At 42.5% G+C, this 26,983-nt stretch overlaps 1 protein-coding gene and 1 long non-coding RNA gene across 3 annotated transcripts in view; one reads left to right on the forward strand and one right to left on the reverse strand.

Annotated features, from left to right (window-relative positions):
* Positions 1-3,667, reverse strand: part of LOC142160051 (uncharacterized) — a 48,017-nt gene extending 44,350 nt beyond the window's left edge. The window contains exons 1-2 of the long non-coding RNA XR_012693033.1: positions 1,476-3,667; positions 1,275-1,353 (exon numbers count right to left, since the gene is read on the reverse strand). This is a non-coding gene — a long non-coding RNA (uncharacterized LOC142160051). The remainder of the gene's footprint in view (positions 1-1,274; positions 1,354-1,475) is intronic.
* LOC142159791 (uncharacterized) overlaps positions 1-26,983 on the forward strand; it is a 1,176,369-nt gene that overhangs the window by 1,091,532 nt on the left and 57,854 nt on the right. The window lies entirely within an intron of this gene.

Below are 26,983 nucleotides of genomic sequence, written 5' to 3' on the forward strand. Positions count from 1 at the left end.
GATCCCTTCAAAGTGGAGAAATTTCTACAACACCAACACTAATGTTCAGTTCAGTAATGTTTAATTTTTCTTTAAAGTGAATCAAAGTAAGTCCCGATATCCTCCTCTGAGGATGAATTATCAGTAGACAATGACAAGGGAATTGGTAAGGGAGGATTTGTAGTTGGGGAGGGTGTGGGTTCCTCTGGCTTCAGATTAGTTGACTGCCAGCAAGAAGCCTCAACTTGGAGTTGGAAAAGAATTCACCAATATCCTCTGCCTGTTCTGGGCAGTAATGTTGTTTCCCCTTACTAACTTCCTAACATACTCACTAAAAATACTGTTAAACATACTGTAGTATCAGTAGAGGTGCAAGCCACTTTTGACCTCACAGTTTCAAGATAAATCACACACCCATAACCTATTCTACATATAATAACATAGGTAGTTGTAGTGCTAGTATACAGCTTGGATCACATATAATTAAAAGAATGTGATCATTACTGACAACTGCATATAAATTATTATTACAACTATTAGTGTATAAGGTGGATCATGGATAATGTTACACAGGATCTCATTCAGTTATTGAATCACTATGGTGACTTCCCTTGTACTGATATATAGGAATCACCAGAGAGTGTGGGGGGAGGAGACTGGTCAGATCTCTGGGCTGGTAGCTCACAATGATATGATGTGAGGAGAACAGAAGTCTAATAGGGACTGATGGCTCCTGACTCCCCCACTGAGCAGATACTTGTTCCTCATTAGTTTGTATAGACAGAGGAGGGTGTAGAATAAGAGATTGATGTAGTACTCACCTGTGCTGATATCTGTAGCGATTTCCTGTTGATCACCCCTCACATATGTCTCTTCTTCTCCCTTTATATCTTCTACCTTAATATCAGCCAGGTTATCACCCTAAATCACCCACAGAGCAATAAAATACTACATTAATAATGTTGGAATAAATTATTTGAGATTAACCAGAAGAATATCAGTGTATAAGACACACACAGCTGCCGTACAGATCATATAGTGAAAAGTCACTTTGATATTTGGAGAGACCTAAACCCTACCTACCTGATAGTCTTGTGGGATAATATGATTTTCCTCTGTACAATCCTGTGAAATAGGTGGACGGAGACATTTCTCTGGGATATTTCTGTTACCGGATCCATCTGTAGGAGACACACAGTGACTGAATACATTGTTTTTATGTGATTTATTGTGTGGTTTTTAGCTGGCCCTCAAAACTGCTTTCTCCTATACAATAAATAACAGTCTACTCTTACCCCATGACATGAGGGTCTGGTGATTCTCCATCATCACGTCCTTGTACAGACCACTGTGTCCTTCTAAATACTCCCAATCCTGCATGGAGAAAGACAGTGACATCCTGACACCTTCTAGGAACCTGACACATACAATGATACAGTCATCACCCAGACACATTCCCTGGTGTTACTGTATAATGTCCCATTCCCAGCAGTCACCTCTCCAGTCAGCAGCTGAATGATCTTGTTGGTTACTTGTAGGATCTACTGATCAGTGTTTTTCTCATGTATCAGTAAGTGAGGTCGAGGAACTGTGACTTGGGCAGGATTCTCGGTCATGCTCAATCTTTCGGACACATGGAGATGGCTACTGAGTATCACACGCTCATCAGATGTCTTCTTCACTACTATGCACTCCTGTGTATTGAGGGATACATCAATAAAAAGTAAATAAAAAAACACCAATTCAGAGTTATTTTTAGGGGTTATTTGTGGAAAAAGTCTAATTTTTATAAACAATGTCTTTCCTATATGTAACAGCTTCTTAGGAAAGTGGAGTGAATATCTGAGATGGGTGCAGCTCCTGCCACCAATTTGTGTCCTCTGTCTGTGGGCGGCACCCACAGATGAATCATCTGCTTTGGACAGATTAGTGCAAACAGCAAGATGGCGTTGTGTTGGGAGCTGGAGCATAACATAGGACTAAGAGAAGCCGGTCCACTGAAGATGGCAGGAGCTGCAGGAGAGGCAAGTTGTACATTTCTGATATAACTGTTGCTATAAATGATGTCACAGAATCTCTCAACTCTCCAGTCGGCAGGCAGATGAGCTCCAGGGTGAGATTTATTATCCCATCAGTCAAATGACTGATCATCATCCCCCTCTACTCCCATTCCGCAGGATCCCCAAAGGCTCTGTCCCAGACTTTCTGCTTTTCTGAAAGAACACCTCTTCTATAGGTGAACAAATTCACTCATTTGGCCTCCAGTACCACCTCTATCTCTCCTACCCTGACCTTTCCCCTTTCGTGTAATTTTTCGAAAGAAAGTCCCCCATGCTAATTAGACCTTTTGATGTGTGAGTGTCCACCATATCCCTTAGCCTGAAGGCCCAGCAGGAGGTCGTTACCTGTTGTCACATCTCGTTAGAGGGACAGAAACCTGTCTGAACGATGTAGACTCAGGATACAAGTATTAGGATATAACAGATAAATGTACATTTTGTTAAAGCTTAAATTGCATCTGCTCCACGGTTAAAGGATATATTACATCCTAATGGTAATTACTGTGATTTCAGTCTTTGCAGAGCCACCTAGCATCAGGGGGCGGTGTTACCCCCTGCTAACAGTTGTGTCAGAATCTGTATAAAATGGAGCTGTTTAACCATGTAGAGTATACAATCTGTAACTTTTGGAAGTTCGCTAGTACCACAAACTGGCGTTTAACTGTCCTTATAAGGGCTACTTGAGCTAAGAAAACATCACTGCTTCAAGAACCTGCTTTGGTGACTACTTACCCTGCTGTAATTCCTGTGACCTACAGATTAGACCAAATCTAATCCCTTATCTGGCTGTTCTGAGGATGGAACCCTGCATCCAGTACCAACGCTTTGCCCGCTACCTGCAGCTCTGGCCAGTGTGATAGGGCAGGGGGACCCATCCACAGCAACCCAGGTCTGAAGGTGAGAGGTCAGTGGGACCAGCAAGAGGGTACACTAACAGCAAGAGTTACCCAGAATGACGCTGCTCAGGATGCCACAAAAGAGTCCAATGGTGGTAGCAGCATAAGCCCCTCCTACTGCTGTTAAAGGGCACATTTGAGATCAAGAAAAGGGGACTAAGGCAAGGCAAGCCCAACCGGTCCCCAGCAACACAACAGACAGGGTGGCATAGGAAGTCCATCCTGTCAGAACAGCTCTTAGTTAGATGAACAAGACGAGGCAAAAAAAAAAAAGGTTGTGAATTTGCTCCTGGACAAACCATGTTACAATGCAAGGGGTGCAAATTAGTTTATTATTTTGAACATATGGAAAATCCTGGCTGCTGTTCATATAACACACAAATACCTGATAGCTTTATTTTTAGACACTGAAATTTAAAATTAATATCGTCCTACCCCAAATATAAATATGTCCCCACATTTTAAATTTACCTCCTACTCCAATGCAAATTTACTCCTCTTTGTATTATACACTAGAGCATACTCCACCTGTGTTATAATAACAGGACACCATAGTCTGCTCCACAAGTATTATAATAACAAGATACCAAAGTCTACTCTAAATGTATTATATCAGGACACCAGAGGCTGCTGCACCTGTATTACACTAATTACACCTCAAACTGTGTTATAATAACAGGGCCCCAGTCAGCTGACACGTATTATACTCACAGGACACCAGAGTCTGCTCCCCCTGTATAATAATGTATAATAATAATAACATAATTACCTGGTGCGGACACAGCAGTCACCTCTCTGATCCCTCCTACTCTAAGGTCACCCGGAAGTTGCAATGGAACAAAGAACACTTCCGGTATGCAGAACACAGACAGCGAAGGTCAGTTGGAACGCACAGACCGGAAGTCGGGTAGACCTCAGAGGCCGGAAGTCGGTGGACCGCACATACAGGAAGTCGGGTGGACCGCACAGTCAGGAAGTCGGTGGGCCGCATAGACCGGATGTCAGGTAACATCTTCCGGGTGAGAGGACGCAGTGACTGGCAGGTTATGTACCTACATAGATATAATGAGATATAACGATAAACATAACACAGGTAAAATAAAATAGGTGATGAATGAGGAGGATATAAGTATTATGAGGATTATACAGTAGGAATTACTGTGACTACCACAATATCTCTTAGATGCAGCTGCTGATTGTTACTTGGGACTAGGCTGCCTGTTACCTCCTGAGTGGAGGAGAGGAAAATTACTGTCACATATCTGTCAGTCATCAGCTGTAAGACATTACTTGTTCTGTACTGATATACGTCCTAAAGTACATTCACCTCTTCACTCTATCCTGAGGGATCAATGACATCCAAGTTATTTCCCCTCTGATATAACAAGACCACACCACAATGGCTGCACCCAGTAACATTTATGGCCCCCCTCCCCCCGCACTGAGATACATAGGATGACACAGCTGGATGCTGGGGGGGAGATGTCTCCCAGTAGAAGAGGGCAGGGAGAGAGAAGGGTGTCTGTGAGTGCCACATACTGGGGGGTGAGAAGTGACAGGGTGTGATGGGGGTATAGTGAAGAGCACAATACACACCATGGGGATAATGTGATGAGGGGCTCAGAGACTGATCTGTCTGGGCATATTTGATGTATGATGGAGTAGTTAGTACTGACTGGGGGCATAGAGTGAAGGGTCAGGGGTTCAGTACATACTCCCCCAAGACTATTTGAAACAAGGTCTTTGCTACATATCCCTCTGCACTGCATAACAGTGACTTTTGTATGTATGTTGTCTACAAAACAGGACGGGGGCTTGCATGATTCAGTCCTGTTAACCCTTTCTGTTATATTCCACTCTCTGGCTTATGCAAGCTATCGCTTATTTACACTTAAAGGTAAAGCCTCAACTGTTTTTCATAACATTTTATAAAACAGTTGATTACAATCTAATGCATTACATAAATCACAAGTAATACAATGATTACATATAACAAACTATGAATAATTCATCTAGACCAGGGGTAGGCAACCTGAGGCTCTCCAAGTGTTGTGAAACTACAAATTCCAGAATGCCTTGCCACCTATCTGCTAGTTATCTACTAGCAAGGCATGCTGGGACTTAATACCAAAGCATGTTGATTTAACACTTTAGAATGAAATTTGGTTACATTTGGAAATATATCTAAGACATCTTAAATTTCATTGGTGACATTATCCAATCTGCCAATTTCTCCAAATTATGAGCATTTTCTGCTGCTAAACCCACTAATGATAATCCAAATTTATTCTCCCATGGCACATGCCGTTTGTACTGCAGACCACCATGGTTTATATACCCAATCTACAACATAAAAATACACTTTATATTATAAAGTTGTTTTTCGGTTAAACTACAAGAAGCTATCCATTTATCACACGCCAGGACCGCAGTGAAATCCCGGCAGACTTACCTGCTCCGAGCAGGGATGTTCCCCGGCGCCAAACGCCGTTTCCATTCAATCCCAGCAGCCATCTTGGATTCTAGTTTGCACCTGTGCAGACACAATCTCCTCTTAACTCTTCTCCCTCTCTGTCATTGGATCTGCAATTTCCTGGAGGATATTTAAGGCACCTGATCCTACAGTCAGGTGACTGTTCTTTATGTCAAAAACCCTGACTGTGAGAAGACGTGGCTCCTTTAGGTTCTGCTGCATTTTCCTCGCTGTTTTAGTGATTCCTTAGTTTCTGTTCAGTGCTGCTCATCTTCAGACATCACTTACTCATGTTCAGCTGGATGTTCCAGTGATTCCTCAGTTGCTGTTCAGTGCTGCTCATCTTCAGACATCACTTACTCATGTTCAGCTGGATGTTCCAGTGATTCCTTAATTGCTGTTCTACAGCATCTCCCTGCAGAGTTCCCTTTAATCCTATATTCTCCATACAGGTCTTGTCTAACACTCTCCCAGAGGGCTGCGACCTACGGGGAAGTGGCTGCAAAGCCCATACCTCCTTGTGGGGGTTCCTGGTGAAGACAACCTGTACTGTTAGACTCTGCGCCTCTAGGTAGATTAGTGTCGAGTTAGACAGGCCTAAGGATCCTCTACTTCTGCCTAGAACCGGGATACCATTGTTCAGTGTCTTGCAATAAAACTTCTTCCGGAGAAATCGGTTTTGCAACATACAGAAGTGTTCCATCTGAAATTGGTGAATGGGTACAAATCAAGCAATTTGAGAAGCCGACAATGCATGTCTATTAGAGCATTGTCAGTCATCTCTTAAATATTTATGTAGAATCCTCTTTCCCCTGTTCCATGATATTTGTGAGACCCAAACCACAGGATCACCAGAAGAGGGCACACAATCTACTTCCAGGCCATTAATCAGCAATCAGAATCATCCTGCTGGAAGAGAAATAAACAGGATTTACTGTTCCTTCTAGTAATACTAAATATGTATCACCTAGACCTGAAGCTACTATTTCTCCTATCTTCTTTTTCTTTTCTGTCCTTACCAGTGTCACCCATACTTTGCATCCTGTCTGATGTTCACTGGTTTTGACTACTACATAAACTGAATCAGGTACCACTACCAAATGTCCTCATATTTGTCCCTTCTCCACGTACCACCATTGATTAGGGATCAAAGTGACACAATATTCCTCCAGTTCATCCAATGTAACTAATTCTCCCCATGAGATATGTTCTATTACATCTGATACTGGCATAAAATTAGAGATGCTCACTGACCCCCATGAAGTGGTTTTGGTTTTGGATCTGTGTTTTTTTAGAAAATTTGCTAAAATATGCTAAAATCACATAATTTTGTTCTTTTTTTGATCCTACATTATTATTAACCTCACTAACACTAATTTAAAGTCATTTGCAGTCAATATTGACCACCTCACAGGTCACAATATTATTTTCATACACCTTAAAACAAAGATTGCAGCAGTTCTTGCCAATGATAAGAAAAAGGCCATTGTCATGCCTAGGCATGAGACCAAAAATGCACCTCTTATGTGTGCAATTATTTTTACTCAAATCCTGATAACAGTTGTCTAGGCATCTGTAGCGTTTGTAAAGCCACAGTCAGTAGAGGTAGGGACCTTAACCATCTACAGCATTTAAAGCGAGTTCATGGAAAGCTGTTGGGAAAATCAGAAACTTATGTTAAAAAAAGAACAACAAGCAGTCCAGCATCATCTACCTCCCTTCTCTTATCTAGATCCCAGCACCTGCAATCTACACCCCCAACACCTTCCTTATCAGTATCCTCACAAGTAATGGGAGTTAGTCCTGCATCCAAGTTGCTAAGGCTAGATGACTCCTCCACTAACCATGATTCCTCTGAAGAATTATTAAACGTTAGGTCCGCTGCTGCTGCTGGGGGTGGATCTTCAACCCAGAAGAAGACTACAACAATTGACATACACCTCATTTGAACGCTTCAGTGAAATCTGTATTTAAAAGGTGTTTGCGTGTGAGGGTCAACGCAGTTATACAAATTTTTTTTTTCTTTTATTCCACACTTGTCAGTTTGTAAAAGGGTCTTTCAGTGACATCCATATTAAAAAAAGGGTGTTTGGATGTTAAGGTTTTATCTGGGCATTCTTCGACATTCAGCGACCACATGCAGAACTTTGCAGTGGCTGCAAAAGAAATGTCAGCTGCCATAACACCAACTGAAGCAAACCCATTAGATAAATCAAACAACAACAAAAATTAAGGTGCAAGAGATAAAAATGTTGAAACACTAAGCATGTACTAAATTTGGAACATTACACATTATGGAGAGTGAACAGACAGTAACAATCAGATGTCATTAGATGGACTGAGGCATCAGTACATATTTAGACAAGTAGATACCCAATTGTAAAAAGGTATGTAATTTGCCGTTGCTATGTCACAGGATGGACATTAACTCTTATGTTCTGGTGTGGGATTACAATGATTGACAGGCAACAGTTGTAAAAAAGGGATAATACAAATGTTTAATATAAAAGATACGTTTAAAAGCAAAAGGATCTGAGGAGCCCCGTTGCTTTGATAGCACTCAGTGAAATCAGGATAATTTGTTGGACACAGCTTTTCAGACGATGTTCCAATTGAAGCTAAAACTATGTGGCTATTAGCTGCCTATTAAACTTCTGAATCCAACCCCTTTCTTCCCCCAGAGACTAGTTGTATCAAGTTGCAAGATTACAATCATGAAATACTAGCACAAAGAAAGAATGATACACTCACAAACTATGTATAAGTAAAAGATTTAATAATTAATATGACAATTAAAATGCTTCGATAGTTTGTCAGACACACACGTAATTCCCAGGATTTACAGCATGGAGACCCCACATTCAACAAGCAGACTTCGAGTTGAATCATGCATCCTAGAATACTTTGATGGAGGAGATCTGGCACAGCCTTCCTGACTCACCAGCAAGGTCTAAAGAAGGTCTGAACTATGCCATGTTATATAATCCTTTTCCTTACACTAAAGTGAATGCTGATGCAATATGGGCAGTTGATGACAGTATCATTCTGAGTAAAACAGCTAAGTCTGCAAACTGAGCAATTACATCCATATATTGCTTAACAACAAACATTACAACAAATACTTAAGAATGCACAAATACTCTGTTAGTTGTAAAACTAACATTACCATAAGTTGGTAAATACCCATTGTCTGAGCTGGATTGGAGTACATAGTCCACTGTACTAGGTTTGGGGAAAACATGGTCATAAAAGACAAGTGAATAATGTGATGAAACATCACAGACTTAGTATCTGTTCATAAAGAGACACATAGAAATCAATGATAGACTCCATCTTGTTTCATAATTAAAGGAAAATACTATACTGCTACACCCTGCTAATTGGTTTCCTTGGTGGGGAGGTTGGTTTAGTGGAATTATTCATAGTTTGTTATATGTAATCATTATATTTATGTTCCAAATATTGGGATAAAACAGTTGAAGCTTTACCTTTAAGGGTAAATTACCAATAGCTTGCATAAGTCAGAGAGTGGAATGTGATGAAAAAGGTTAACAGGACTGAATCATGCAAGCCCCCCTGTTTGGTAGACAACATACATACAATGATCACTGTTATGCAGTACAGAGGGATATGTATATGTCTAGCAAAGAACTTGCTTTAAATAGTTCATTCACTCTGTGCCCCCAGCCACTACTGACCAATGCATCATACATCCATTATGCCCAGACAGATTACTATCTGAGCCTCTCATCACATTATCCCCATGGTTTGTATTGTGCTCTTCACTACACTACGCTCTTCATTACACCCCCCTCACACTCTGTCACTTCTCACCCCCCAGTTTCTGACATTCTGACACTCACAGACAACCTTCTCTCTCGCTGCCCTCTTCTACTGGCAGACATCTCCCCTCCAGCACTCAGCTGTGACAACCTATGTATCTCAGTGCACGGAAGGTGGACCATAAATGTTACTGGGCACAGCCATTGTGGTGTGGTCTTATTATATCAGAGGGGAAATAACTTGGATTTCATTGATCCCTCAGGGTAGAATGAAAAAGTGAATGGACTTTTGGACGTATATCAGTACAGATCAAGTAATGACTGACAGATATGTGACAGTAATTTTCCTCTCCTCCACTCAGGAGGTAACAGGCAGCCTAGTCCCAAGTAACAATCAGCAGCTGCATCTAAGAGATATTGTGGTAGTCACAGTAATTCCTACTGTATAATCCTCATAATACTTATATCCTCATCATTCATCACCTATTTTATTTTACCTGTGTTATGTTTATCGTTATATCTCATTATATCTATGTAGGTACATAACCTGCCAGTCACTGCGTCCTCTCACCCGGAAGATGTTACCTGACATCCGGTATGTGCGTTCCACCGACTTCCGGTCTGTGCGTTCCACCGACTTCCGGTCTGTGCGTTCCACCGACTACCGGTCTGTGCGTTCCACCGACTACCGGTCTGTGCGTTCCACCTGACTTCCGGTCTGTGCGTTCCACCTGACTTCAGGTCTGTGCGGTCCACCTGACTTACGGTTTATGTGTTCCACCGACTACCGTTCTGTGCGTTCCACGACTTCTGGTCTGTGCGGTCCACCTGACTTACGGTTTGTGTATTCCACCGTCTTCCAGTCTGTGTGCTCCACCTGCAATTCACTGTCTGTGTACCGGAAGCGTTGTTTCTTCTATTGCAACTTCCAGATGACCTTAGAGTAGGAGGAATCAGAGAGACGACACTGCTGTGACGGTTGCAACTAAATCCCATTCAGCGTAGGTACCTGGTACATACACTGCATGGGAAATAGCACACCCAGGGGTACATGTATCAAGCTGAGAGTTTTCCGTACGGTTTGAAAAGAGGAGATGTTGCCTATAGCAACCAATCAGATTCTAGGTATCATTTTGTAGAATGTACTAAATAAATGATAGCTAGAATCTTATTGGTTTTTAAACACGCCCGAAATATCTCAGCTTGATACATTTACCACCCAGTGGGAGCCAGCTAAGTTCCCTTTTGGCCCCCTGCTGGCCAAAGGGTTGGACTGGCCTGTCAAGGGACCGGGTTATCTCCCGGTAGGCACCGACCCTGAACGCTCCCCTCTTCGTTGGTGAGTGGAACGAGAAACTTTAAAAAAAAAAAACTCACGTGAACAAGGCGTCGGCACTCTCCTCTCTTCAGTGAAGAGCGCGGCAGACAGAAGAGAGAAGAAAGAAGCAGATAGAAAAGATAAGTGAAGGAACAGAAGCAAGGGGGGAGCATGGCAGAGAGAAGGGGGAGCATGGCAAAGTGAAGGGGGAGCACAGACAAAATGGCAGAGAGTGAAGGGGGGCAAAGCAGCATGGCAGAGTATGAAGGGGGGCAAAGCAGCATGGCAGAGTATGAAGGGGGGCCAAAGCAGCAATGCACAGGGTGATGAAGGGGGACCAGGAGAAGGGAGGAGCAAAAGCAGCATGGCACAGGGTGATGAAGGGGAGCCAGGAGAAGGGAGGGGGGGGGGCAAAAGCAGCATGGAGGGTGCAGTTTGATCATAAGGAGGCACAGCATGGTGATTAAGGGCCACAGTAATGTGTGTGTGATGGCACAGCGGGCTTGTGGAAATGTAATGTGTGTGTGCTAGGTGGTGGCTAAATAATGGGTGCTATTTTGTTTATAAGGTGAAGGTGGGGCAATTTAATTTTATAGTAGGGACTATTAATTTAAGGTGGGGTGGTTTGGGGGCTATTAATTGAATGTGGGGCTGAGTTTGAGGAGCATGAGGTCTATTTATTAAATGTGAATATGAATTATTTAATGGCAGTGACGATTGCGAGAAATAGGTATATTTATTATACCTAAATGCGATTAATTTATTGCAGGGGCTGTCTGGAGGGAGGGAAATAGGTTTATTAAATGGAAATACTATTACTTTAATGTTAGGGCTGGAGGAAGGCCTAAGTATTAATTGTCCTATTGATTTAACTCCGGGGCTGGTTGGAATTTTCTAAATGTACCCATTATTTTTTCCAAATAGGGCCCTCAACATTCCAGGATCCAGACAAGCCACAACTAAAGAAACCAGCAGCCACAGGTGGTAAAAGTGACAAGAACAGCTAGGAGAATCTGTCAAATGTTTTCAGTCTAGTGCAGGCTTGGCTAACCTGTGGCACTCCAGATATTGTGAAGCTACAAGTCCCAGCATACCCTTCCAGCAATAAGCTGCTTTATATTGGCAAAGCATGCTGGGTCTTGTAGTTTCACAACACCTGGAGTGCCACAGGTTAGCTAAGCCTGGTCTAGTGGGACAATCCCGATTTTTGGTGACTGTTCTGCCCAGTCTAAGGGGCAGGTCAAGATTGTGTACACTTTATACACACACTGCATTCTTTATATACTACACTATGTTGCTAGCTGTCCTTTGTAGGCTGACCACTCCCCCTCTAGTATCTGGTCTCGCCTCTATGATGGCTGACCACACCCACTCTGGTGGGCCCCTAGCGTTGCAGTCCCCCGGTGGGCCCTTCATGCCCAAGACCAACACTGGCTGGCCAGGTCATGACTTGAAAGGGGGTTTAGCCAGCTCACAGTGATGTGTCTAAATCCCATTCAGTGTAGGTACCTGGTACATTCACTGTATGGGAAATAGCATTTAGTCAGCTCTTAGCCACACTTGTACTGTCTTATACTACTGAGGTTGTTTTGATGATGGCAGTATCAGTACTAAATAACATGAAAATGAATAGTATAATATGTGCATTTTGTCTTGAATTTGTTTCCAAGTCACCCGAAAATATTATATTTATTTAGCCATTTATTTTTTATTTATAAAATGTACTTATTGGGACAACCTTTTAAGAGTTAATTTCTGTTATGGTTACTCATTAATGATTTATATGGATGTGTAGAGAAGTAACAGCAAGAAATGCAAACTGAAAGGTCAACTCAAAGTAAAGGATAATGTGTAGATATTAGCCCTTGAGAAAAGTTATTTACAATTATTATTCTATGCTAGAACATTAATGCACATCAGCATGCATTAGATATATATGAAAAGCCCCCTCTCCCTCTCTCTTTACAGAACGTGTTTCCACTAACAGACAATTTTAGTTGCCAGCTCATTTGTTTGGTGTTACTTAGAGCAGTTGGTTTTCCCGCATCCTGTCACTTCCTAGTGAAGTGGTCAGGATGGGGTCCTCCATGACGTGAGTCACGGCAAAACGCGTAATGTAGGCTTTGCCACTTGGATCATATTGACGCGGCTGCGTAAATGTATCTTTGGGGGAGGTACCAAAATGACACGATTCCCTGCCCACCATCCGTCCTCACAATTAACCACCCCTCAAGGATATGTACAGATTTTAGTGTTAATTAACATTTTAAAATAAAAAGTAATTAGATATACTGTTAGAGGTGTTGTCCCACCCTTGATCCTTTATGTGAGGACCTCATCAATGGCCTGTCCTTGATTCTCAGTGACTAGTATTGTAGGCTACGGATTGACAGCCAGCTGGGGAAGTCAGAATGAGTACACACAGTCTGGTGTAATCAAAGAGAGTTCTGCTTTAATCAGCAAAGTACAATTACATTTATATTTCAGCTGTTATATTACTGAACAGCCTATAATGCATAAGTTGTCACAAACCTCAGCCCACGCTTACCGCAAGCTGTATGGGCAGATGGAAACACCTGCATCTTCTCTGCTAAATTCTAAGAAATGGCTTAACCGCAGGTCCTATGCGTAGAAGGTACTTCCTTTGTTATCAACATCATGACATTTCTTGTAAGTGTCAGCTATTTCTTTTAAAAAGCTTGCTGCTTATTTGCAAAATATATTTTAAGCATAAAATGTATATTTTAAGGTAAGCATACAAAATGGAGTATATTTGGCTACATAGAATCACCAATCAATATGTCAATCTACCTTTCTCAGTCCCTCCTTTTATTCTTAAAAGGCAAATATACTAAAACACTGAATTCACTATGTTAATCAGACCAGGCGATGCCCTGATTAAGTGCGTCCTGTCCCCATGGGTCCTGTTACAGACCAGCCGGAGGGTAATAACCGTCCCGCATAACAAAGTGAATAGTGCACCTGCCTGACATTATTTCTAAACATATTTTTCTCTTTCCAAGTAGATTTCTTCATCCCTGTCTTCCAACGCTCTGATGTCATCATATTCTTGTGTTGGATAACTTCTTTCATATTCATTAGCTTTATTTGCTCCATTTGTCAGGTGTTTCTTAACTCTCTTAGTGGTACATGTAAAACAACACATAAAAACTTTGGTGAGTATATAGCATAATAGAATCAATCCTGCAATTTTTGCGATCCATATTAATATTCCCATTATCCAACCAGCAATTCCCTTAAACCAGTTCAGGGGATTCAACCATGACCAATCTATTCCCCCATAGTACCACGGTAGTTCTTTGTGCTCGGTAGTAAACTTAGTCATGATGTCCTGTACTTCTGCAGTGTGATTTGCGACTACTTTCTCAACATTGTCTTCCTCATTAGTTATGAATGTGCAGCACATTCTACCGGTCTGGGTGTAGAGGGTCATACAGTTTGTGCTGTCAAATAGTCCAAGACCATCCTATGTTGCAATTGTTTCCTTTTTACCTCTTGCAATTCCTTAGCCAAATAGGTAAATGTTTGGTCATAAATCCCAGTGATATTATCCAACAGTTGTGACACATCTATGATCAGCTGGAATGCCTTTTTTACGCAACACCTATTTGCCAGGGGAGTTCTATGAGTGTGCGCCGGGCCTTGGGGATACTCGCAGTGTCTTTTTTATGTCTTATTAGACTACTATGTGGGTGTCCCGTCTCTGCTAGTTTCTTCATATTTTCATGAGTGATCACCCTGGCTGATGGCAGGATTCCTCCTACAATACAGTTGCCCCTTCCCCTATATGGGAACCATCTATAAGCCTTTTTCCCACAGAGGAAGTACAGATCATCCGGTAGTAGCCTAGGGACATGAGCCCATATCTCACTTATGAATTTTATACCTCACCATACAGTGTTGTTGGGAACAAGGGTTGGTCTCCCTGTGATGTTTCAATTAAGATAAGTAGTATTTAACCAGCTTGGGATGTCAGTTTTTACCAAGGCTCCTATATAGTGAAGGAGACAAGTGTCTTTTTCTATATCATAGGGTAAGGGGACTCCTGGGGGTAAATGTATCAATATGCAGGTTCTTCAACACCCGCGTGTTAACCCTTTACAATGCAGCGCCGCTTGAAATTTAATCGCGGAAGAGGCTGAACACGCGGGTGTTAAAGAACCCGCATATTGATACATTTACCCCCTGGTGTGATATTGAAATGGTCCACCTTTCCTATGATAATTGGGGCTTTTCTGCATGGAAGATATCTCAAATCCCTGTATTGTGGCTTGAAGACAGTTGTCATGTTACCTCTGGTCATGGTTATTCTTCTCAGAATGGTGTGATTTGTGATCATAAAACAGAATTCTATATTTCTGCCGCTCAACTGGGCATCTATTTCTGGAGGATTTGTTATAAATTTTCTCTCTTCCTGGAGAGACAGCTGTTTCAGGGAGTTGACCTTTGTGCCCAGGTTTGGTTTAATGCTTACCGCAAGTTCTATTAGGGTTATGGGAATAAATGTCCATTGGCCTTCCCCCCTGACTCTGAGTTATGGGAACATATCCAACAATTTGTAACATTAACCACTTGTAAGACCATCCTATGTAATACCATCTTTACATTATTTCTTTCGTGGGGTGACCTACACCACTCTTTACATCTCTCTTCTGGGGGGTCTCCACAGTACTCACAAATACACTTGAGTACCGGGGGAAGTCCATCGCAAGGGTGCTTAGTCTCCCTTCGAGACAACCTATTCTCTCTTGTAAGAGGGAAACCGTGGTGTCCAAGCCTATTGTAATGGTCTTTGCAACTATGGGTGCATTGGGAATCCGTTATGGATGCAGCATTCACATATGCATTCCTCGACCCCTATCTTTCCTCTACATTTGTTACTTTGGGCAGACAGTGTTAGAGACCTAAATATAAGGAAGGAAATGATTATCAAAACTTTACTTCCCATTATCTATGGTTCTCCTCTTTGGATGGTTATCTTGGTATTTTTGCAGTGTTTGGCGTATATCCAAGAGTCTCTCCCGGACACCTTGACCGAAGTGGGGGTAGTCAGTAACACCTGGAATGGCCCGTCGTATCTGGGTTCCAGGGTACTTCTCACGTGTCTCTTTATGTACACCCAATCACCGATCATTAAACTGTGTGGTTCAACATCTGTAATCCTATTATCAGAAGACAAAACTTGATAATGTATTTTAGGTAAATGTTCGGCAAGCAATTTAACATATCCTGTCATACTGCCTTGTTTGTGCTGCAATTCTTGTGGGAAATAGCAACCTGTCTTGGGTTTCTCCCCAAATAATATTTCATATGGTGAGTACGCTGTCTCTTTCCCAGGTGTGATTCTTACAGCGAATAGGGCTAGGGCTAAACACTCCACCCATGTTTTCCCTGTCTCTTCCATTGCCTTCTGAATTTTCAACTTGAGAGTGCCATTTAGCCTTTCTATCCTGCCACTCGCTTGTGGTCTGTAAGGTACGTGGAAGGCTTGTGAAATGCCTAAATCTTGCATGATATGTTGCATTACTTCTCCTGTAAAGTGGCTACCCCTGTCTGATTCTATGACTTCTGGTACCCCATATCTGCAGACGATTTCTGACATTATTTTCTTTGCTGTGGTGAGTGCGTTAGCCTTGGATACTGGCCAACTCTCCGGCCACCGGCTAAAGATGTCTGTACAAGTCAACACATACTCGTAAGTGCCACACTTTGGCAGTCTATTTGCAGTCTTTGGAAAGGGAAATATGTGTTGGGCACATATCCCATGTTGGTCCTGGATTGTTTTCTGCGCATATCCATTGGTCTGTGTATGCTTTGGCTGCCACATAGAATCCTGGTGCTATCCAGAATTCTCGAACTAACTTTGTCATTTGTTTTCTTTTCCCTTCTGATCTGGTCCATAGGCTACTTGAAGCATTGGTGAATACAGTGCTTTTGGTAAACACCACTTGCCATCCTTCTTCCATAAACCTATGCAGGATTCCGGTGCTCCCTCCTTTTTCCAAAGCTTGTGTTCTGATTCTGCTTGTTTTTGCAATTTTATGAGGATTTCCACATCAATTTCCTCTTTTTGAACATAAATTCCCGTCCCTTTTTCCCTTACTGCTGCTTTCTTGGCTTGTTCGTCCGCAAACACATTTCCTCTCACTTCCTCAGTATCTTCTTTTGTGTGAGCTTTTGTCTTTATCACTGCCATCTGTTTTGGTAGGCGTAGTGCCCTTGTCAGTCTTTGTATCAGTTCTCCATTTCTTATGTGTTTTCCTGTTGCTGTGAGGAAGTTTCTTTGCTTCCAGATGGATGCATAGTCATGTGCCACTCCCCATGCATAGCGGGAGTCTGTGTAAATGTTCACTATCTGTCCTTCAGCCATTTCTAGGGCTCTTATGAGTGCTAGGAGAGGTTCTGCTTCCATAACTTCTGTTGGGGAAACCACTGCATAGCCTGCATGTCTAGTCCCGTTCTCATAATAGCTGGATCCATCCGTGAAAAATAAAAAATTTGGATTAGCTATTGGGTTCTCTTCTATCTCCCAGTCTGGTTTTATTTCTTGTTCCATCATTGATATACAATCGTGAGGTGCTTCATGTTGTTCCCCTTTTTTGCTTCCTTCCTTCCCTCCTTTTGAACAGTCCGGTTCATCTTCGGTTGGCAATAGAGTGGCAGGGTTCAGTACTGTGCATCTCTTGATGGTGACGTTGCTTGCAGATATTAAGGCTACCTCATACTTAGTGAGTCTGGCAGTGCTGAGGTGCCTTGTAGATGCTTGCTGCAGTATTTCAGTTACTGCATGGGGTACCTGGATTGTCAATGTATGATCCAGTACTACATCAGCGCATTTATCCTTTAATGTTGCTGCAGCCGCTACTGACCTTATGCAGGATGGAGAACCCTTCATGACTCTATCTAATGTTGTGGAGTGATATTCAACTGGTCTTTGTTTTTTACTGTGTTCTTGTGTAAGTACCCCCATGGCATGTCCCTTTTTCTCATGGCAAAACAGCGTGAAGGATTTGTCATAATCCGGTAGTCCTAGTGCTGGGGCTAAGCACACAGCTTCCTTAATTTTGTCCACTGCTTCCTGTTGTGTTTGCAGTTCTTCTGGGGTATTACCTGTCATTTTCTTGGTAGCATCATACAAGGGCTGCATTAGGGCTGATGCCCCCAGTATCCTATCCCTCACGTATGATGTCAGGCCCAGAAACGCCTTTTTTTCTTTCAGAGTCTTTGGGAAAGGGACTTCTAGTATTGCCCTTATTCTCTCCATTGTAAGATGTCTTGTTCCTTGTGAGATGCAATGTCCCAAAAAGATGACCTTTTCCTTGACATATTGTAGTTTACTTTGGGATACCCTACAATCTTCTTCTGCTAGAAACTTGAGAAGTGATATAGTTTCTTCTTCACACTTCTGTTTAGAAGTGGTGGCAATCAGTAGGTCATCTACATACTGCAGTAGTTGTGTATCTTGGGGGTAGATGGGTCCCCATTTTTTTAGTATTCCTGACATTGCTTCAGTGAATTCTGAGGGGGAGGTTGCGCCCCCCTGAGGTAATCTTGTCCAGCAGTATTGTTGTCCATCATGGGCAAATGCAAGTAACAACTGAGAATCTTCTGTGATTGGTACAGAGAAAAATGCATTGGCTAAGTCTATGACTGAGAACCACTTTGCTTGGGGATCTATGCCATTTAGGAGGGTATGTGGATTCGGGACAATTGGAGTAGGGACCACCAACCTTTTGTTGATTTCCCTCAGATCGTGAACCATCCAAAAAATTGGGTTCCCATCTGAGTCAGGTGTGGGTTTCTTCCGGACTGGGAATAGTGGACTGTTATAGGGTGATTTACATTTCCTAACGATTCCTTTGTGTTCCAGATTATGCACCTGTACCCCTACCGCTTGTGTCTGTTCCTTGCTCAGTGAATACTGTTGTATCATTACTGGTACTGTGTTTGGTTTGACTGTGAGTTGTGCTGGCTGGACATTCATCCTTCCCACATCATCCTTTCCCTTCGCCCAGAGTTTATCCGGGACCCCCAAATGTTCGATAGACTCAAAGGTCTCCTTGCTCTCTGGTTTTTCTAGGAGGAAGATCTTGATAGCTGCCTGCACCTGGTCATACTCTTGGGGGTGTAATGCTGTTTGAAATATCACTTTGTCCCCCCTGTACAAAATACTTGTAGTTTCTGCAGGAGATCTGATCCTAGAAGATTTACCGGACAAGTGGGTGAAACCAGAAATTCAATTGGCACTTGTTGTGGGTGTCCTTGTACTTGCACATTGATCTTTTTTGTTTTTCCCAGGGAAACTTCTTCCCCTGTAAGTCCTTTGGCTATTACTGGTTCGTTGGTAATGAGACATGGTGGCATTTCTTCTTTTCGAATCACTGATTGGCTCACCCCTATATCGAGCAAACAGGAAATTTCCTCCCCTCCTGGTAAAGTGATGTTCACTAATCCTTCACTCCGGTTTTGTTGTGGAGGGAAGGTATATATTTCTTCTACCGGGGCGACCAACCTTCAGTTAGAACTGTTATGTTCGGTTGGTTGTGGGGTCTCCTTTTTCTTCTCTTGCCACTTTTTATACTGATGACAGTCCCTCTTCATGTGACCAGTTTTCTGGCACCAAAAACACTGTCCAGAGGTTGGACTTACAAATCTCCTTGCTTCTTCTTGTGGTGTATACTTTTTCTTTGTTTCAGTCACCACATACACTTGTTTATGTTTGGCTGCTTTTCTTTCCTTTTCTTGATCTTCAAGGGCTTTCACTATTTTCAACAACTGATCCACAGGTGTGGTCTTGTAAGCTGGAGTACTCATTAGTTTTTGTTTTATCAGTGGTCTCATGCATTCTAGTGTTTTTCTTGACCATTCGTAGTCCAACCGCAGCTTCAGGGTCCATCCCTTCGTTACGTATCTGGGTGACTATTTTATAATAATAGTCTCTAAAGGGTCTGTCTCCCTGCGGGCCCACATCTTCAGGGTGTCTCTCTTTTCTTTCATGACACCATCTGCGTAGCCGATTAACGAATTGGACTCCACTGTTTTCTGTCTTCTTTTCATTATCGTTTACTACAACAATTTCCCCATGATACTCGGTTACAGCATGTATTCCCATGTTCTCAATGGCTCTCAGGTCTCCCAGTGTAAGTTTGTTTTTACAGATTTGTGAAATATCTAACCAAGCAGCAGCATGTAAGGTACACATGGTTTGCATATAGGTCCCGAACTGGCCAGGGGATTTGTAGGGGTCTGGATAGTCTTTCAAGATTGCATTGACTTCCATAACTGAAAAGGGTGTATGTTGTTCTCTTGTCAGGAATTGTGGATGAAATACCCCTGGCTCGTTCGCATCCACCAATTGCCATCCGCGGGGGTTGGCATAGGCGAATGTACGTACTGGATACATTTGAAGGGTGCCTGTAATATCTTGTGCATAAAACATGGTCTGTATCCCCTCTGTTGTTATATCTGTGGGGTTGCCTTTTCCCCGGGTTTCTGCCCTTGTTTCTTCCTTTAATCCTTTTGGGTTATAATCTTCTAGTCTGGTTAACATACGTGGGGGGTTTATAGGGCACGCGGGGCATTTTCCTTCTTGGTCCGTTTGACTTGTGCATTTTGGACATGTCATTATGATTGGATATCTGGGTAACGGAGGCACAGCTGGTGGGTCATTTGGCTGGTCAACAGTAATCGCCTCTTGATATGGAGGGGGTCTATAATCATTAGTGATTGAGGATGTGGCTAGACAGACAGTCATTTGGTTTGCCTCTTCGTCCTGTTTTTACTTTCTAAGTTCCTCTTCCTACTTCTCACTAGCCATTACCCAAATGTGAACTACATCTCCTTTATTTTTTCTTTTTAACCAGTCAAAGTTACATTTTCTAAAGTCTTTCCACTTTGTAGAATTAAATTCTCCTTCTGGGGGAAATCCTCCCCTTTTAAGTATCTTTCCTATTCCCTTCACTGCATGTGGACCAACCTTTTTCCTTGACTATTGCGACAGTGGTGTGTCCACCCTTGCCGTTAGAGGCTCCCATTCTATCCTTTTTTCAACTTATTAATACGTTCCCTATTCCTTTAAAAAGAGTTTTGTTATAGAAAAACAACACGTCTGTTAAGTGTTAATTATTGAAGAGTGGGTCACAAAAATTTTTATCCTCTAATTTTTGAGTTATAAATCCATATGACTGTCGCAGAACGTTACATTAGTTCTGTTTCACATGCGTGGTCCACTAATTCTGTATAGTGAATTGAATAGGGACAGAAGAATCTGTCTGGCTCTGGTTCATTAATTATTTGATGGAGACTTTTTTATTCTCTGAGGTTTACTGACCCGTGATATCCAGTTGTCAAAATGCCTGAAATAGTAGTTTTGTTTTTCCCCAAAACCCTCCTTCTATGACGATCAGTTTTTTTAAATCCAAAAGGTTCTTTCACTGATTTTGTTACAAAATAAAATAATGAGGCAGTTCTACCATGTACAAACCATTTTAAACTTCCTACACAACAATTACAACCGTATGTATTTTCCTTATTTATAAAGGCATCCTCTAAGATATTAAAGGTTTCTGTCATTTATATAATATTATCTTTGTACAATAATTGACCATACAATTGGACTATTGAATAACAATTGTTTTTCCTTATTAATTCATCAATATTATATGACAACCGTAAGTACAGATATTCTTAGTTACTTTTACTCTTATACTGAGACAAGGAGGCAGGGTTATAGGGAGGTGCTTGGATTTGAAAGAAAAACTAACTGACAGGAATCTCAAGACACGTCAAGTAACAATTGGCGAAAATCGCTAATCAATATGCTACTAACTGCGGTTATAGACGTCGTTAGGATTCAAATGCCCACAGCTCTTGATACGTCGTTGAAGCAAAGACTACTAGGATTGATGTTCTGCGACCTATTTTAAATCGGCTGTCACGTGTCGCACTAACGCCTCGCCGCGTGCCCTGATGCAAATTCGGTGGGCGTGGTCTGCTCTACTAAAATATGTCGCAGAACATCAATCCTAGTAGACCTGGGAAGGCGCAATTGACCAATCACAGCCTCACGCGCCCTCCAGGGGCGCTGTGATTGGGAGCAGGCTGCCGACGTTACCAAATCCGGTTAGGCACCGAGGAAGAGGCGGTTCTATGGCGGAGCGAGAGGACAGTGCTGTGATGGCGGTCGGCGGGAGACTACAGCCCGGATCCCGGGGTCAGTACCGGGTCCTGGTTATAAACAGCTAGTAGTTAGTGTTCTCCACGGCGGGTGTGTGACATGTACTGTAGCCGGGGCTGAGGGCGGCTCCTTGTTCCTGCTGCAACTTCTGACTCGGTAATCTTATTGTTATAGGGTTGGGCAGCAGTGTGACTGGGGATCAGCACATGGGAGTCAGTTACATATAACATCTGTCTCCTGCCTGGACCAACGCTGTATTGGGCATGAAATCAGGTGGTACAGTGGGCACAGATATCTGTCACATTTCCTCCAGTCACACCGCTGCCCAACAGCATCTAACCCGTGAGGAACTGCAGCTACTTATTCATAATGCTGTCTGTGCCCACTGTGCCACCTTGTTGTGAGAGCAATGATTGTGTTTATATCATGTGTCTGTTTATTTTATTGTTCCCTGATACAGCAGGACATGTCCCCAAAATTGTACCTTCCTGGGGGGGTTTTTTTTTCCATCCATTTAAGAGCGAGTGGTTTCCAACCACTTATCCTGATAACCCCTGCAGCCAGTTTATAGGGTACAGTGAGCTCTGTGTGCAGGAACGGATCATCTTGTGTCTTCATCATTCATATACTGAGGCTTGATTTACACCCCAGTGCACTGTGTCAGCATGAGGCTTATCCAGATATCTGGGTGCAGCCTACACATCTATGGGTTCTGGTTTCCAAACTAAGCTGAAGTTATGGGATTATAAATAAATGATCCAGTTTAGCATTGTGGGTGGTTGGTTCATTGGAGGTTCTGTTATTATAACTGGTGAAGGACACTTTTGCTGACAGCAGATGACTAGTTAAGATTTGTACGGTGACTTTTTCGGGTGTGGGTGAAAACCAGAATTGCTGGAATGATTTGGCTCCTGCAGAGGAGGGCGCTGCTTGGTGTCATCAGTGAAGCTTGCTGTGTGTTCTCTGCATGTATAAATTACAATACAGATATATTACATAGCTGCAGCAAAGTTATCATTCATCAATACCCATATGAAGACCTTAAATTAGTAATCACACACATTCTATTACCTAACTACTGCCAGCATGAACCAATTATTAGTGCTATGAAAATGTTTTGTTTTATTAAGAATAGCCCATGTATTCTGTCCGCAGCATTAATATCAGTGTGGACCTTCAGTGTGCCGCCAAAACAGGATCTGTGCTTTTTCTCTTTGTTGTGTAAGTGTAAACGTGGCGGACAGCCCATCCAGAAGATATAGATCCACAACCAGAAATACCATAGGCCTGTTCTCTCCCACCTCATGTCACATCCAGGAGAGTCCTCATCTTCCACACCAGCTGACTAACCCACAGCCAGTTTAAAGTGGTGAATGCAGAAGATGAATTGAAAGCTGCAATGTAGCTTTAAAAAACAAAACAAAAACAACCTAGTAGTATATATGGCTATTTCCCATGACAGCATGAATGTGTTTAAGGTAGATGAACATTACCGAACCTCCTGTGTGACCCCTTCTCTATGGTACAAAATGTTTTGCTTTTGAAATTCCTACTTAATTTACTATTGTTTGTTTGTCATTATCTGTGTAACATTTTGCATTTTGTGCATTTTATTTTCTCTTAAATGTAAGTCTTTCTTTGTTTGTTTTTTTCTTGCTTTGCAACGCTGAAGGGGGGCGCAATTTCTGAATATTTTAGGTTCATTTGGTTAAAATTGAGGGCTAGGGGGGCGGCATTTGTCTTTTTAGCCCCAGGCACTAGAATTCTAAGTTACGGCTCTGTTACCATATAACCGACTTCTAATAAAAGATCAGTGATCCCTGTGTGCTATGCAGAGTGGTTTGCTTATCTTGCGTCCCCTTTGGAATGCTGCCTAAACTAATGGAGACCAAATTTTGTGACAACCAGCACCTGTGTGTCCATGTGTAATGTTAGAAGCAACAATTTGCTAAAAGTTTAGTGTATAAAGTTGTTTTGCTAAACTAGTGTCAACTGTATCCAGCATGTACTGGCCGTACCTAACACTTCCCACAGTGGAGTAGCAGTGCCCGCCATGCATTGACTATACCGGTCCCCGTTACCCAGCATGTGTGGACTGGCCCCATACAAAGGTCATCGTACCTGCTGATCCTATAAATATCTTTCCTCGTTGTCCTATTCCACCAACTAAATAAATCATTTGCTAGCAGAGCGTAACTAATGTGTTCATACAACTTCCCCATTTAATACATGGATCGCTGTCACATATACAGTAATGATAGAAGCCACTGCACAATGTGACACACCACAAAGCCATAGGTGCCACAAGAGCTGGTAGTGATATAACATCCTCCTGACAACACTGTTCTGCAACCAATGGGTCTATGTAATAAAGAAAATATGGAGAAAAGAGCAACAAACTTCAACTCTTTTCCCCATATTTGTCTTCTCTTGATGGCTCAGCGTCACCGTCTGGGGGTAGAGGAGGAGTTGGAACTGACTTCTTAGCCAAGGTATTCTCTATTACGTCAATAATACTTTCACTTTTCTTTAGAACCGTAGCAGCAGACAAAAATATATTGTTTTACTTATTTGGGGTTTTCTTCTCTTCTAGAAGCCACTTTATATAAAGTTTACAAAACCATAAAACCATTCAGAACAGATGTTTGGTCACTTAGTGAACCATCCAGAACCACATTTGCAAAACAACCATCACACATTCTTCCCAGGATAAATGTCTCCTACAGAATGTGCAGGAAAAACATTTTAAAAATGGAGCTATTGTTCCATATTGTCTTTACTTGGTTATCATCACAATTTATTTATATAGCGCCACCAATTCTGAGGTACTATATAGAGAATATTTTTATCATTCATATCAGTCCCTTCCCAATTGGCGCTTACGATCTAAATTCACACACAATAGGGTTAATTTTGTCAGCCGCTAATTAACCTACAAGTATGTTTTTGGAGTGTGGGAGGAAGTCCACTCAAACACGGGCAGACCATACAAACTGCATGTATTTAAGGCTATGATCGGGAATCAAACTCATGACTGCAATCAGATCAGCCCTGTCCATACCCCATCTCGCCCATTTATCAGTGTAATATTATGTGCCACTACATGGTGTTTTCAGAAAACCGGGATACTTCTACACGTATCTTGAACCTGAGTTTTTACTTTGAACCATAATCACAGACTGTCGAGGAACATTTTCTAGTTCCTGATGTGTCTCTACAGCAAGAATTGAAATTCTGACATTATATTAATACAAGAACAGAGTTTAAATGTTTAGTTTGTAAACTTAGTCCCTGACATCTGTGATAAATGCCAGTGACATCACATGTGACATTAATTTATTAATGAGTGCTGAAGAACACTCCATTGACACCAATGTGTTCACTTGCATGCCTGCTTACATGTTTTTGCTAGGGGGGAAAAAAAGAAATCTCCAGTAAGAGCATGCAGTTTGATTCAAGCATCTCTGGACGCAAAAATTGAAAACCTGTAGACTCTTGTGAACGTGTGCACCATAAGATCAGGTCACAGCCCTGCACAGCTGCTCAGCACCTACAGACCTAGGAGAATGTGGCTCTTGAGAACCATCCGACCGGCCCTTATGCAAGCCTGGCAGATCACCAATGTAATTCACCTGACAATTATCTGTTTGTAGGCAGGCCAGCCTCTCTTTTGGGCATCCTAGAGAACCAGAAGGTCCTCTGTCCGGCACACTTGGTTCTGTTGACATAAGCTATTAGTACCCTGAGCACATCCAGATAATGAAGAGAGCCCTCTTCATCCTGGGATCTACCTTGATGCAAGGCTGGAACCACTATGTCCTGGTTCAGGTGCAACTTGGAAATGACCTTGGGTTGGAAAACTGACCATGCAGACATCTGGACCTTCAGGGAGCTAAGCCTCAAGTCCCCATCCAGGAGAACAAATGCAACTGCACGAACCAGAAGGAAGTAGTAAGATTGCTCATGTGTTCACACCAAGAAATGTAGGTCTTCCACATCTGGCCAAAACCTGTTTGCAAACCCTGAGCATGTTCTTATCCATACTATCCTGGCTTTAAGGATCATGGCCTGAACTGCCACGTCATTAAAGCCAGCCAAGATAAACTTTAGTACAGGGAGTGAACTTGACTTAGGTGTGGGAACCTCTGCTATAGCTAGAAGGTTGAGTACTATGATTTCTTTGCCCAGTTCGGAGCCATTAGAACCACTCGGGTGCCCTCTTTAACTTGTTTAGATCCGTTGTAGTATGGCTGTTGGCGGGAAATGAGTGGATAATCCCAGGTGACCGACATGGTGTCTGTCAACAAAACTTGAGACAATAGCTCTTCACCTTCTGGTTCAACCGAAAATGCCATTATGTTGACGTCCGGTTGCCCCACCTGTCCACCAGCTGTTGGAAGATACCTGGGTGTAGAGACAATTTCCCTGTATGAAGGGCCGGTATACTGAGAAAACCGACTTCCCAGGTTCCTATCCCTGGGATAAATTGAACATTGAGCTGCCCACCAGACCATCGTCATTGGAGGCTTACCACAGGAACACTGAGGCCTCACACATATGCTCTACCAATGTGAGAAAATCTGTTGATTGTTCCAGATCGCAGGCCCTTAGCGAGCTGATCAAAACACCACCACCTCTTTATTTACACAAACAGCAACAAAAGGAGGCCACTGCGGTTGGGAAAATGGACCTCTAGCTTCCTATCTGTGCTTCCTAAAGTGTAGCAACGTTTGGTATAGGAATTGTAGTGGTTTTGGACAGAAGATCTATGGGATCATCTACCTGAGGACGAGAATCCCATTTCGCAATGCCAGCACTAGGGTGTGAATAGAGGGTTTTTAAGTGGTGTGTAACTTGGAACCTGCTATCTGGTTTGACTCACGCCTCACACAAAAGGTCCTCCAACCGAGGGGAAACAAGCCATTTGTCTTTTTCTCCTTTTGTACAGTGAATATTCCAGGATCACTGACTCCTGAATATTTAGTACCTGCCGAAAGGCACTATTACTAAAGCTTCTATTCTCTTCGGAATACCAGGATCCTCTTCGGTTTACCAGGCGGCGTCGGGTCGGATTCTTCGGTTTCCCTGTGCTCCTGGAAGGAAAGTTCTGCACCTGACTCTTCTCAGGACTGTAAAACTGTTGTAAGCTGACACTTCTGGGTTTTTTAATGCATAATCTAAAATCCTTTCTAAGGAGCATGAGACCTGCACCAGATCCTGTACTGACTTAGCCAGGTCCTGAGTCCAAAATGGCATGTCAGATGCAGCAGGGGGAGGG

This window comes from Mixophyes fleayi, chromosome 6 (genome assembly GCF_038048845.1).
Source record: "Mixophyes fleayi isolate aMixFle1 chromosome 6, aMixFle1.hap1, whole genome shotgun sequence".
Lineage (NCBI taxonomy): Eukaryota > Metazoa > Chordata > Amphibia > Anura > Limnodynastidae > Mixophyes > Mixophyes fleayi.